Source organism: Natator depressus, chromosome 2 (genome assembly GCF_965152275.1).
Source record: "Natator depressus isolate rNatDep1 chromosome 2, rNatDep2.hap1, whole genome shotgun sequence".
Lineage (NCBI taxonomy): Eukaryota > Metazoa > Chordata > Testudines > Cheloniidae > Natator > Natator depressus.
In genome coordinates this window covers 121,703,797-121,717,229 of record NC_134235.1, presented here as the reverse complement: position 1 = coordinate 121,717,229, position 13,433 = coordinate 121,703,797, and the positions used below count along the sequence as shown (strand labels likewise).

Genomic DNA, 13,433 nt, shown 5'->3' with positions numbered 1-13,433 from the left:
TAGCACTTGCACATTTCACCAAACATTACCACCTATATATTGAAGATTGGGTATCAGACACAACACATACAGCTTGAATACCCCCAGACCTTCCAGCCACCCTACTGAAATCAATGCCATTTGTAGATAACACAAGTCCATCCAAACATACAGGCAAATACCCTTTAACCATTTAGAAACAGAAAGAAGAAATTAAATGGCAAAGCTTACAGGTTTCATTTAGGTTCTGGGTAATTTTTTAATGCCTAAGTGACTTAGAGACAGATTTTAAAGGTATTTATTGATTTCAGTAACAGTTAGGAGCATCAGTACCTTTTTAAAATCTGGCCCTTAGGCTCCTAGATTGCACTGAAAGTCAATGGGACTTAGGCTTCTAAGTTGCATAGGTCCTCTTGAAAATTGTATCCTCTGTCTACAGTCAGGAAAATGTACCATGTTGGGAAAATGTGTTAATAACATGATGTTAAACAGGAATGTGAACAGTAGTGTACAGAGGGACAAATTGTGTTTAAAAACTTGTTAGCTGGCCACGATGATCCCTATGATCACCCTTGGGAGAATTAAGAACAGTGAATACATTTTTAAACACACCTCCGCTTTTCTGATATGTTCAGTGTAGATAAGCATTTAGTAAGCATTTCCAGCATCCTAGTCTTAATCTCTGGCTTCTCATACAGACCATAGCTGGATGGGTACAGAGTAATTTACCTAGATAAAATCTTTCAGGCTAATTGTGTGTATTATGGTAGGTTTGAATCTGTTGTAGTAGCAGCCTCTCCTTTTCAGTAGTTCCATTTTTGAATGAATCCAGGGATAGCTAAAGAAAAAGAATAAGGAAAATGTTTTTATCACAAACTTTGTCAACTTTCAGAAGAAGATTGATTCAGGTCAATTCTTTCTTTATTCAAACCAGTTTTCACATTCCTCCCAGGGAACATGGAGTGAGTTTACTATTAATAGTTTATTACTGCTGCAGCACCAAAGGCGTACATAGTGCATTACTGTCATTGAGGAAGTTTGTTCCTGGGCCAAAGAACTTCCAAACAAATGAGACATAACACAGAAAGCAATGGCAATAGTCAAAGACAATGGGTGCAGGAATTCAATGTGGCAATGTTATGTGTGATATGTTTATTGAGATCTTACGTATTGCTAATTTCAGATTTAGTTTAGTTTTGGTGAGTTGTGTTTTAGCAGTAAAACATAGACATGGGTGTAGGAGTTAATGGTGCTGTTGAAGTAGAGCTGTGGTATAGGGTGACCAGATGTCCCGATTTTATAGGGACAGTACCAATATTTGGGGCTTTTTCTTATATAGGTGCCAATTACCCCCCACCCCCAGTCCCTATTTTTCACACTTACTCTCTGGTCACCCTATGGTGGTAGGAGCATTTTAAAAAGATGTATGCTTTAAGGAGGGACTTAAGGGAAGAAAGTGAAACTCCTCAGGCCCTGATCCAGAGCTGAAGTCAGCTGGAGAATTTCCAATAACTTCAAAGGATCAAGCCTTTGATTTAAAGAAAAGAGGTGGCTGTTCCAGGTAAGGGGCAGCATGGAGAGTTTGTAGCCTGGAACTTGCTAGTCTGTTTTGCTTTTTCACGCGATTTGTAGGGGATTCATTTTCATCACAGCAAATATCTGGATTAGGCATACCTACTCTGCCAAATGGGGTGCAGAAAATATGGTGCCAAAGCTTGTCCCCAACTTACAACACTGTAAATCTGGAGTAAATCTATTGCTTTAAAAAAGCATTATTTCAGATTTTCAGAATTTGTCTCCTACTCTCTAATATTGTTTCAGTATTTCTTTCTTGCAAATTATGTCTCTTGGTATCTGTCTTGTCATTTAGAAAAATGAAAGCCAGTGCCTCCTTTCTGACTCCCACTAACGTAAGATGGCTTGCCAAAATAAAGAAAATTCAATATATTTGTATATATTTGCAATTTATCAATTCCCCAAGGATAATAGATTATTCAATTACTAATGGCTCTGCTCTAGACATCTTAGTGAGATAATTAAAGCACTCTGACGCATAATCAATAAATTGATTAATCATCACTCCCTTTTTTTCCAAAGATGGTAATTTAATTTAAATTCCTTTACAGAGTCACAAAGCAATTGCCTTGCATGCAAGCTTTTTGGAGAAAGGGAAGCAAACGGATAAGATGTTCACATCTTACTTGCTAAGCTTTTTGCAAACCGAAGCATGACAGAAAATCAGAGAAGGGAAAATGATTCACTCATTTTAAGTCTATAATATGTATGTGACAATAAAATTAGAGATTTTTTTCTTCTATTGTTTTTATGAGAATCAATTCAATACTGTAGCAGGGAAAAGTTAAAACCTGCAGAAGCTCAAAAAGCATAATTGTGTTAATAATTACCTCCCCTTTAACCTTTTTTCACAGGAATAAAGAAATTTAAACTGTACCTTTATTCTTTTGTTTTTACTTCAGCAAAGCGCTTAACAACATGCTTGAAGTTAAATGTGTGTTTTAAGGATTTGCTGAATAGTGATGGACTTAAACAAGCATAAGTGCTCTGTTTTAAAAGGTGAAAAATTGATGAATATTGAAAAGGTGAAATATAAAGTCTTCCAACAACCTAAAAGAACTCTTGATTTATTAATACATAATGTGTGTGTGTGTGAATTTGAGATCTGTAAATATAACTTTAACATTAAGAATGTTTGTCCATCTTTATTCAGCAAACCATTAACTTGTAATATATTTGTGCACTCAGATGCACACAGATGCATGCTTCTGTGTGATGCATGATTATGTACGTGTGTATACATATAGTGCGTGTGTGTGCAAAAATAAAATACAAGGTTGGGTGGATGAATAACAGAGAAGGTATCATTTAAAATTCTGTTTTGTCACACAGGAATGTTGCATGCTGTGTGTAGACTCGGAAGTTTCTGAAATCAACCTGTTAAACATGATCTAAAGATAATGCATGATCCTTGAAGTATCAGACATTGCTAGTAAACTGCATATTTGTCTGATTTTTTTTCTAAACATTAAAATAATACAATTCTGATATCTGTATCATCCAGCGTACAAGCTTGCAAACCTCCACAAATGAGAACCTGTGGCCTCCCAAAATAGAACAAACCTGTATGCCAATATTTCCATATCAACAAATCAATGCTGTACTGGAAGGAGTGGGTGGGATTCTTTGTGTCAGGGTTTGGTTCAAAGAATGGAGACGGGTTGCTAATGTTTTCTGAATGGTTGTTATATTACATAAATTCCTGTATCTACATGCTAACCAAGGTACTCATTCATCAACAAGAGTATTTGCTCTTCATTATTCTTCCATTTAGAAGATTTCGCTCATACAGTCATGGAGCGCCAACAATACCAGGTGACCAACTGCACAATATTTATAATGAGTAGCAAATATCTGAATTAACAGTTGATATATAGGCCAGACGTTGAGAATGTATCTCCAAATTGGAAGGTGAACATATTTGTGCAGGATTGGTTGGTGAACAATTCAGGAACAATTCCTAGTGAAGAAGCATCTATGTCACAAAAACATATTGCCAGTGCCGAGAAGCTTGCTCTGTCATGTTCCTACCATAGCTTTTCTGTGGATAAAGGGAAGGTTTCTTTCACTAGGTTCCGCCATCTGACACCTTTCATCGGTGTTAAATTCCTTTTAAAAATGCAAGCAGGCATATAACCTGAATATTTGCAATCTCAATTGCCTATTGCTAGACTGAAGAGATTTCTAGGATAGTCTTGAGCATGAGGTAGGTACCATTTTGAAGGACAAGCCAACACACAATGTTCACACTCCCACATACTAAGCTAAGAGAAAATGTACAGATTTCATCTGGACCATCTGACCATTCTTATTTTTCACTATAAGCAAATGATGCAGTTTTTCTAACCAATACATATAACTCATATACAAAGCAGTGCAGGTGGTTTTACCAGTGTGCATTTCTGGTGACTTTGACGCATTCTGAAATCAGAATAAGGGAATCAAAATGACTAGACAATGCTCATTACATCAGCTGGTGAGCTGACACCATGTATGAATTCCCAGATTAGTCCCTGATGATCTCTAATATCTACCAAGGGCAATCTGACAGCATTCTGTACAAAGCAGAAAGTATAATTTGGGTAAATTCCTATGAAACATGAGACATTTTATGCCACTGCTATAAATAATGTACATGCACCTAAAAATTCTAAATAAAATTTAATTTTCATTGAATATAATTTCAGAAATCACACTTCTTTAGTGGTATGCAAATATCAGAAAGTCCACCCATTTATACAAATTAGGGCTGCTTGAAAAATTGCAAACAACAATTTCATGATGTTTCACAAAAATCCAAATGTTCTGTGGGAAAGATGGAATTTTCCATTTGGAAAAACTAAATGAAACATTTTGTTTTGAGGTGAAGGCAGTGTTGCCAAGTGGATAGAACACAGGAATGGGCCTCAGAAAACTTGGTGGCTACACTAGTGACCTGCTGGGTGACCTTGGGTAAGCCATGTCACTGCTCTGTGCCTCAGTTTCCCCATCTTACCCCCTTAGTAAAGTGCTTTGACATCTACTGATAAAAAGTGCCATATAAGAGCTAGCTACACAGTGATTTTTTTCACCCCTGGAGCCTGAGCCCATGAGCCCAAGTCAGCTAACCCAGGTCAGCCATTTTATTTATCCCTTTGTAGACATACCCAATGCCTCTAAAATTTGACCTGTTCACCCATCAATCTGTAGGGAAGGGCAGTTGGGCCAAATTTCAGTGGTGGTGTGATCTGGCATAGGGATCCACTGAAATTTGGCCTGGCCACTCTTTCGTCCAGAGGGAGGAGTGGCCACACCAAATGGTGTTGTGACCTCGTGCATTGAGAGTAGTTTCCTGTACAGCAGAATGCTGGGGAGTCCGTCGAGAACTTGATGCCTGGTGACACTGGCTTATTCACTGTGTGGGTAAGAGAGGGGAGACTCTGAGGCCTCCCTTTTGAGGGAGGAGGGGGAATGAGCAGGGACAGGAATGGGGTCCCTCTCAGGAGGAAGGGAGGCAGGGACCAGAATTTGGCCCCCTCCCCTGCAAGAAATATTGAATTGGCATCACTGGATGTAAGACTTTTTGGTTTCTCCTGTTTGCCACATGAAGACGATTGTTTTACAGAAAGTGGAATTTGGGGGCATGATTTATTTAAATAAACAGTCTCAATGGCAAATTGGAAATATTTTCAACTAACTGCAAAGAACCTGTTGACCACTGAAGAAATGTGTGAATAACTTCAAATAACAGACAATTCTGAATTTTTCACTGTGGCTTTTGTAACCAGGAAAATAGTCTAAATCCATCATGTAAGTTCCTGGTTGTGAATTATTCACTCTACTAGCTATAATTTGAGTGTATTTAACTATGGGGGATCACAGATTACTTAGAGATTTTGTCATGTATGTGGTGTGACTGCCAGGACCATTAATTAACATTAAATCACTGAGAGGAAAGTACACACTTCAGACATTGCACATAGTACTCTAACTCTATAGTTGCAAAAGTAATGACCATGACACTGATACTCTGCACATTGAGATGCCATAGTGTTTAATGCATTAGCCTTCCATTTCCAAGGGCCAACTAGGCTCAAACTGTACTTAGTTCTTTTATGAAATAAGATTAGTGGATTGAAGCTAGCTGTCTTTGTTCACAAAAAAACCAACATGTAATTAGCACCATAACGGGCATTACTCTGGAGAAGCCCATTATTAAGCTAAAGAAGGGATATTGGAGGTCCGCACTGAAGTTCATTAGCAGAGTTCTTGGGGGCAATACCTGGTTCTTGCTACTCTTATGTGTTATACTTTCACAATTGCTAACATTAATATACTGGAGAGAGGAGACTTACATTCACAGGAGGATTGTTCACGTTCTACTCCTGAAATGTCAATAGCAGTCTAGCCCTTGAAACCTTGACCTTGCAAAGAATAAAATACATAGAAGAGAACAAAATTGCCTATGAACCAGAGATATGAGTGGATATCCAGCAGGGCTATGAATTTCAGAAACAGATTCTTCTTTACTGTAAAATAGTTCTGATTCATGGGGTTTTAACAGTGGCAAAGTTCCAAACTTAGAGAAATACTCCAATCCTGCAAAGTTCCTGCCAATATAAAATGTGAAATTACATCAAGCTGAACATATTCAAAGTGGGTATTTGGTCCCAATGTCTGGTTGCACATGATTAATATGTTTTCCCTTCAGACATTTGCTAGCATTTAGACCATTCTTATTGTATACAGCTAGCGTCTATTCGTCCCTTTGATTTTGTTCTTCCGGTGCTGTCCTGAACCTTTACCTTTGCTAATACTTTATGCATTTTATTCTTCTGCTAGCCTTTTTTCAGTGTCCTTAATTGAATATGTGAATGCTGATTACTTCACTTTATTTTTCCTTCAGTTTGTCCTCAATTTTGTGCCCTTTATTCATTGTAATTTTGTTTTGGTTTCCTTTAATTATGTTGTAGCTTCCTACCATAAGGGTGTCATTTGGGAGGAGGGAGGGAAAAAGCACCAGATAATGTCCATTTTGCACATGCAGACCCTGATCCAGCTGTGAATAGTAGTTCCATTGACCTCAGTGGAGCGACTTGTTGACTTGTTTGTTGGATTGAGACCATGGGAAACATTTTAAATATAACCTAATCATGAGAAACTAATAGGTATTCATACTGAGATCTTCAATAACACACATCAGACCCTATCCTGCAGATCTTACTGTAAAACTCCTATTGGCTTTTTGATTTCAAAGGGACATTGACTTGAGAAAGGACTTCAAAACTAGGCCCGTTATAGCTTTGCACATGCAACCTTACAGAAAAATGCCATCAATCAATGTATAACTTGCAGGTAGGAGACTCAGCAGATGAACTTATACTAGGTGGTGAACACATACATCTGTGGGTACAGCCCTCCTTATTTCATCTGCAACTGGAGCTCCATAAGTAGCCTATTCAAGTCAAATACCAAAAAAAAAAAGAAGAGAGGGTGCCGCTTTAACTGTTTGAATTTGAATTATAAATGGTCCGAAGGCAAATGAATTACCTTCAAAACTCAGCCAAATAAAGCAAGTTAACCAGTCATAAGTGAAAAAGCACTGTAATGAACAGGGATTGGAATAAAACTCCCTATTGGCAGTTTACTTAATTATGAAAAAGCAAGGGATATGCACTGCTGCTGGGTGCTGTTGAAATGAATATCCTTGCCGTAAAGGATTTAATACTTGTATACATAAGAATAGCATCTGCAGTTAACCTAGGTAAAACAGTAAATAATGGGAGTTATTAATCCTTGTGTTTCAGAGCATAAGTAGATTGCAGCTGGGTAGAGGATGGTTAATATTACTAGACCAGATTACTCCCTCACACAGTGAAAGGGAAAGAGGAAACCCATGGGAAAGGGTTAAGAGGAAAATAAATCTCTGAGGATCCCTTTGGGAAATTCCTATGGGGCCTTGTTCCATCGGGGGCCTCGGTTCTTTGAGCTATGGGCCAGGATTATTGTTATTTAAGGGCTAACAGTGTGTTTGGGCACTGACCAAGACACAAAATGAAGACCATCTCTGCTTGGCAGAGCAACACATATGGAGAATGTGTGGTTTCAAACCACAAATGTATTAGGGCTCTAGAAATGTGAGTGGGGGAAAAAAAAGTAAAACAAACAAAATGGCAAAAAAGTGCAAAAACTAGTAAAAATGTAAATGTCAGCAAATAAAAACATAACCCTAAAGCCAATGTGTTTTTAAAAAGGCAAAAAAGCCTTTTAAGCAAAAAAGGGCGGTTTAAACTGGTACAAAAAGCACAAAAAAAAGGTCCCTAAACAAAATGCTCCCCAAAACTTAAAACCCTCCCAAAAGATAAAGCAAGTCAAAAATCAACAGCAAACCCTAAACAGCCTGTGCACAAAACAAAACTCTCATCTACCCTTCCCCCTCTTCTTCTTACGTTACAGCCAGGCTTGGCCAGCCTTGGGTCGTGCTTGTATAAGTATAAAAGTGGGTTAGGGCTGGGGCACTAATGCTTTCTTTCTTCCTCCAAGTAACATAAAAGAGTTCCCAGCGCTTACCGCTGTTGTTTGCTTAATAAAGGTTTAAAACTTAGTCACTTGGTGTGCTTCTTCATCTCCTCCCCTACAATTCTGCGGCCTCAGCCTAATCACCTAACGCCTCAGGCAAATTGGTAACATAAATCTGTCACACCATGATGGACATGATAGGGGAACAGTAACTATTCTCTTAAACTCAAACTTCCTCTGAAGCAGCTAGTATAGATTAAAGTTGGAGACTTTAGGCTACATACATAGATCATTCTTCTGCTTAGGGAAAGTTTTCAGATCCCAAACTGTGGGCAGACAGCCAAGATAGTCCTGATCATGAGAACCAGGCAGCTGGTAAGGTGCTAAGAGTTCCATTTTTTTACACCTTTCTACCCACCCACCAGTGACATGGTCTGTAAAGTACACACACTATCTCCCCTGTGCTCTGGATAATTTACTGAGCTAGCGGCATCTGGGCTAACCCAGGATTTCTCAGGCTCTTGTGTTCTGGGCTGCCCTGGCCCTCTGCCCACTTTGACTCTGCTGCAGAAATAAAGAATATTTGGGGGAAAGCTAAGACACTTCCTGTATTCACAAGAGATATGCCGTATTCCTGCTTTTGTTAGCAGCAAACGCTACCATTTCATATGCTTTCCAAAATTTACAATGTTTGAGCCAAAATTTTGTTACCCTTAGTCAATTGGAACTTCCATTGATGTCAGTGGAACAATATGACCCTTTGATTGTGTCTGTTGCTCCATCCAAAGCAGAACATATAGAAGAACTAGTCAATCATGACTTACTACCTTCCACTGAAGAGTTAATACTGTCCAGGTTTAAAAAAAAAACAGTAAAGCTGTTAGTGTGTAATGCTCGTGTCCTAGCTCAATATTAAAGCCACCATGTCCATACTCTGTGACCACAGCAAATTATTGTTGATGGAACAGGATGAAATCTAAAATGCTTTCAAAGCCAAAACATAGCATTGTTGCTGTTCCTTTAAATCTTTTTTTTTTTAATCTTTGGGCATATATGTCAAAAACATTAGCAGTTAGAGCAGAGCACTTTGATGTAATTGACATTGAATTTACTTAATGTTAGATCAGCCTGGAAAATATACAAAGGGTTGCAGTGTCTGAGGAAAAAAGTGTAACTGTAAGAATGTCAATAAGGGAACTCTTAAATACCAGAATTGCACAAAGATGTAAACTAGAGTGTTTCTAAGGGTAGATTATTCTAATGGATTATCACCCATTGTAGTTTCACTCTTTTTTTTCCATTGGAAGCATTAGTTGCCACAAGCTTTACAATTGGTTTGCAATTCAGATAGATGAAGTCAATTTGCTGTATTAGAATAATCATCATTTTTTTAACACATTAAGGTATTTATTTAAGATCTGTCTACAGAGTAGCTCAATTTGGTTGATGCAAACCTGCAGTTCAAAGAGACACTATATTCCAGGTAGGGTTGTTTGCTGGATTAATAAAGATAGCAAATATCCACATGAAAATGAAATTACAAAGGTAACCCATATAAAGCAGCATATGAAACATTGTTTGAAAAATATTAACACAACTTCTGGATTTTTCAAAGTTTTAGATGCAGAAGTATTAGAAATTCAAGATTCATACACAGTAAACATTTGTAAAAATCTATGATATAAGTAATTACATCTTTGAGAATGACAGTATTGAGTATTCAGGTCTCTTTTGCTTGTTCCTTTTCTGAATTCTTTAGGCTCCCTTTCTTTATACAATCATTTTTTCTTCTGAGAGTATTTATTTACAGTGGGGTGAACAGCTGAAACTTTTTTCATTGAAAAATGCAGATTTGAGTCATCAGAAACATTTAGTGAATTCATGTAGAATTCACTGAATTGTGTTGAGTGGGAAAAAACTGGAAAAAAAAATAGAAAAGACTGAAACATTTTATTTTTCCTCTTCAGAAATGAATGTTTTGCTCTTTTTGATTTGAAATGACTTTTCATTTTTAAATTTCCTTTCATTTTCTATTAAAAATGTTTTTAAAATGCTTGCAATTCAAACAAAATGTTTCATTTTGACCTGAAATTAAATTTTGTCAACTTTTCAATACACTAAACCTTTTGAGAAAATTTAGTTTTGGTTCAACCCAAAAAGGTGGGTATTTTTTTGCTCAAATTGCTAGTGAATTGGTAAATTCATTTTTTACCATGCTTAATTTATAATAAAGTATATTCGGACTGCATGGTTTGTGGGGGCTTGTTTTCTACTCTTTCACTGTCACAGTTGGTTTTCTATCATACTAGCCAGATGACACACTCAAATATTGATACTTTTTTTAAGCTCCCAGCTCTCACCATAACAAGTTAGGATTCCCACAGTTCATCCCATTAACTATCCAAAGACAGATAAAGAACTGAATTAAAACTCATTTAAGTGATGAAAGCTACTGGAAAAACAATCCCTTGTGGTTCAGAAAGAACAGTATCCATGTTTTAGACTTCATGAATAGTAGCCCTCTTGCTGTGGCTAAATCACAGAAATGGAAATCAGGAGAAAATTATTCTAGTCTTAGCGTTTCTACATATGTCATAGGTGACCTTTGGCAAATCATAGAACCAAAGTATGTTGGTGGGGTTTTTTTGTTTTTGTTTTTGAAAATTCAACATTTCTGTTCATTATAAATTCATTTTCTTTTCCACAAACAGTGTTCTATTTTTGACCACTTCTGCACGTATTTATCTCTCATCCTTCAAATGTGAACTATACTGTGACATCTCTAGGGCTGCGTGCAATAGGACTGCATGTTCCGGTGGACACTTAGAACATAACAGATTCAGATTCTTTTGCTTCAAAGTTATAGACCAGTACCACTTGAGCAAAAGGAGAATTTTTGTATACTGTTAGAAGACTAGGGTCTATGACATGTTGGTGAGGAATATAGTAGAGGAAGTTGTACACATACGTACTAACAAGCTCACTATGTTACTTAGCAAGTATATTGGGAGACTCAGTTCATTCATATTTGTAAAGTACTTTGACATACTGGCATGGAAGGCACTGTAGTATTGTCATTTTTTATGCACTCCCAGCAGTAGAGGGTAAAGCTTACTATCCTTCTGGGAAAAGGAAAGGATGCACATACAGGTTACATTTATGACCACATCACAAAAGGCGGTCCTGTCTTTCCAATTTAACAAGTTTGAACTTTCAGTTTGGTCGTTTTTTTTTTTAATACTTAACCGAACCTTCAGTTTTGTGTGAGTTTCACACACCTCTTAGTACATGCTATTTCCATTACCAGAAATTATTATTATTTATTATTTTATTTTTTGTTTTATTTATTTTTAATATAGCCAAAGTTGATCTTATTTCTATGAATTATTTGTTGCTTAAAGTAGTTTCCCTAAAAGGAAAATATGGGGAAACAACTTCATAGTTTCCAACAACTCAGCCGGGCATTACAGGGGGTCGCTTGTTTGTGAGGGAAGTTAATTTTAGAGCTGGTCAGGAATTATTTGATGAAACATTTTTTGATGTTATTGGAAAATGGAAATTTGTGAAACTAAAACTATTTAAGGGGAAAGGATTGGGTTCCGTTAATTTCTTGATGTGGAAAAAAAGTGAAAAACTTTTCATATTATGATTTGACATTTTTTAAATAATAAAAATTATGTTTCCATTTTGAAAGAACTTTTTGTTTAGGAATTTAAGATCATTGTAGTATTATTTTTAATGGTCAGATCAAATGAAACATTTTGAAAAGAATTAAAATAAGATGTTTTGGTTTGACTCAAACAGAAATTTATTTTCAGATCTTTAGTTCATGAAAATTTTCAAGATTTTGACTTTTTATCATGATTTGGGATAGAAAATATTTCCAAAATCTCAATTATCATCACAGAATGAGGAAAACAGTTTTGTTTGTTAATTTAGTTAATTTGTTCTATCATTATCTCTGCCATATTAAACAATAGTGGGGTGATGCAGCAATGCTTATGTGCAAGTGATGACCAGAATACGTTCCGGTTATATTTTACAAAGATGATTATGAAAACTGCATTGCAATTAGGATTGTCAGAAACCTTTGAAGCTTATGTTTCTGGTTGTAATTTAGAAGAATTCTACAGGTTGTAGAGAATTAGAACTATGCCAAAACCTGTTATTTTTGGTTTGGTCACTCTTTCCAGTTGATTTGCTTTTTGTGGTTTTATGAGCCACTATTTTCTTCTGAGTTTTTTGTGTGTTCTTAAAACCCAAGCCCCCCAATGCAAATTTAATCACATCTGCCATAGAACCACTTAATTTAATCTTTACTGCTATGAAATGGGTGGAATTCAGGTATTTTGTTACAAAACTATAGCTATGAAACACTTTGGGTTCGGATAAACCTTTCATCAAACCCCTTCTCTTTGCCACATCTACATTAGTGGTCATTAGTTTTGCTGGTAAGCCCAAATCTTGAAACCATGTTAGTTTAAATTTTTACTTTAGTTTTATAATAAGTTTTTGTGACAACTTAGCTAAAATCTGTTTTAGATCTATAATGATTAATGTCCTGGGCTACAGAAAGAAGAGAGTAGGAGGCTCTAAGGAACAAATGGGACAGAAAAATTGAATACAATCTCCCTGGCCCTAAATCTGCTGAAAAAGTCTTTTTACAATTTGATGTTGAGTTTCCCTGTTCTCCCTTCATTTCTTCAAACTTTAGAGAGTAATGGCACTTTATCCTTTATTTCCCCATCAATTAAAATGATTCTCCCAGACTCACTGGAAGTTCTCCTACATCTGTTGTAATTAGTGGCTTAAAAGAGATTTCTTCTGCTCTTTTTGCATTGGAGCTACCTGTTGTTGTTTTTTTTTCCTTATTGTTGTTGTTCATGTATCTATCTCCCTAAATTCAGTTACACAATAATATTTTTACCACCAGCAAGTTGCCAACTGCTATAGACTCTCTAATATGTTAATTTAGAAATACAATCTGAGCATCCAATCTCTAGATGAGTTCTAATCTTAGAACTCATACTGGCAACACTTATTGTCATATAATTGTGACTGCTTGATTGTAATGAACATTGAATAGCTTTAAAGTGCTGTCCAGGAGACCAAACTAAAATATATCACAGACTAACACCCTGAATGTGGGGAAATAAATTTGACTTACAATTGTGTTGGCTGGACCAATAGCAAGACAGAATCTAAATTGACATGAAAAACTTTGTCTGGAATCTTATTTGACATGTAATCGATGTGTTTACTGAATGATAAAGTGGTGTCAAGCAACGAGCAGGACTCCAAGGTATTTGGTAGGTAGATGTAATACAGGCCAAGGAAAAGTAACCAATTTGAACTTCACAATCCTTAGTCACAATAGACTG

General features: G+C 36.5%; 1 long non-coding RNA gene across 1 annotated transcript in view; it reads right to left on the bottom strand.

The window, feature by feature from the left end:
- Positions 1-744: 744 nt before the first annotated feature.
- Positions 745-13,433, bottom strand: part of LOC141981540 (uncharacterized) — a 33,524-nt gene continuing 20,835 nt past the window's right edge. Inside the window, exon 3 of the long non-coding RNA XR_012637816.1 lies at positions 745-817. This is a non-coding gene — a long non-coding RNA (uncharacterized LOC141981540). The remainder of the gene's footprint in view (positions 818-13,433) is intronic.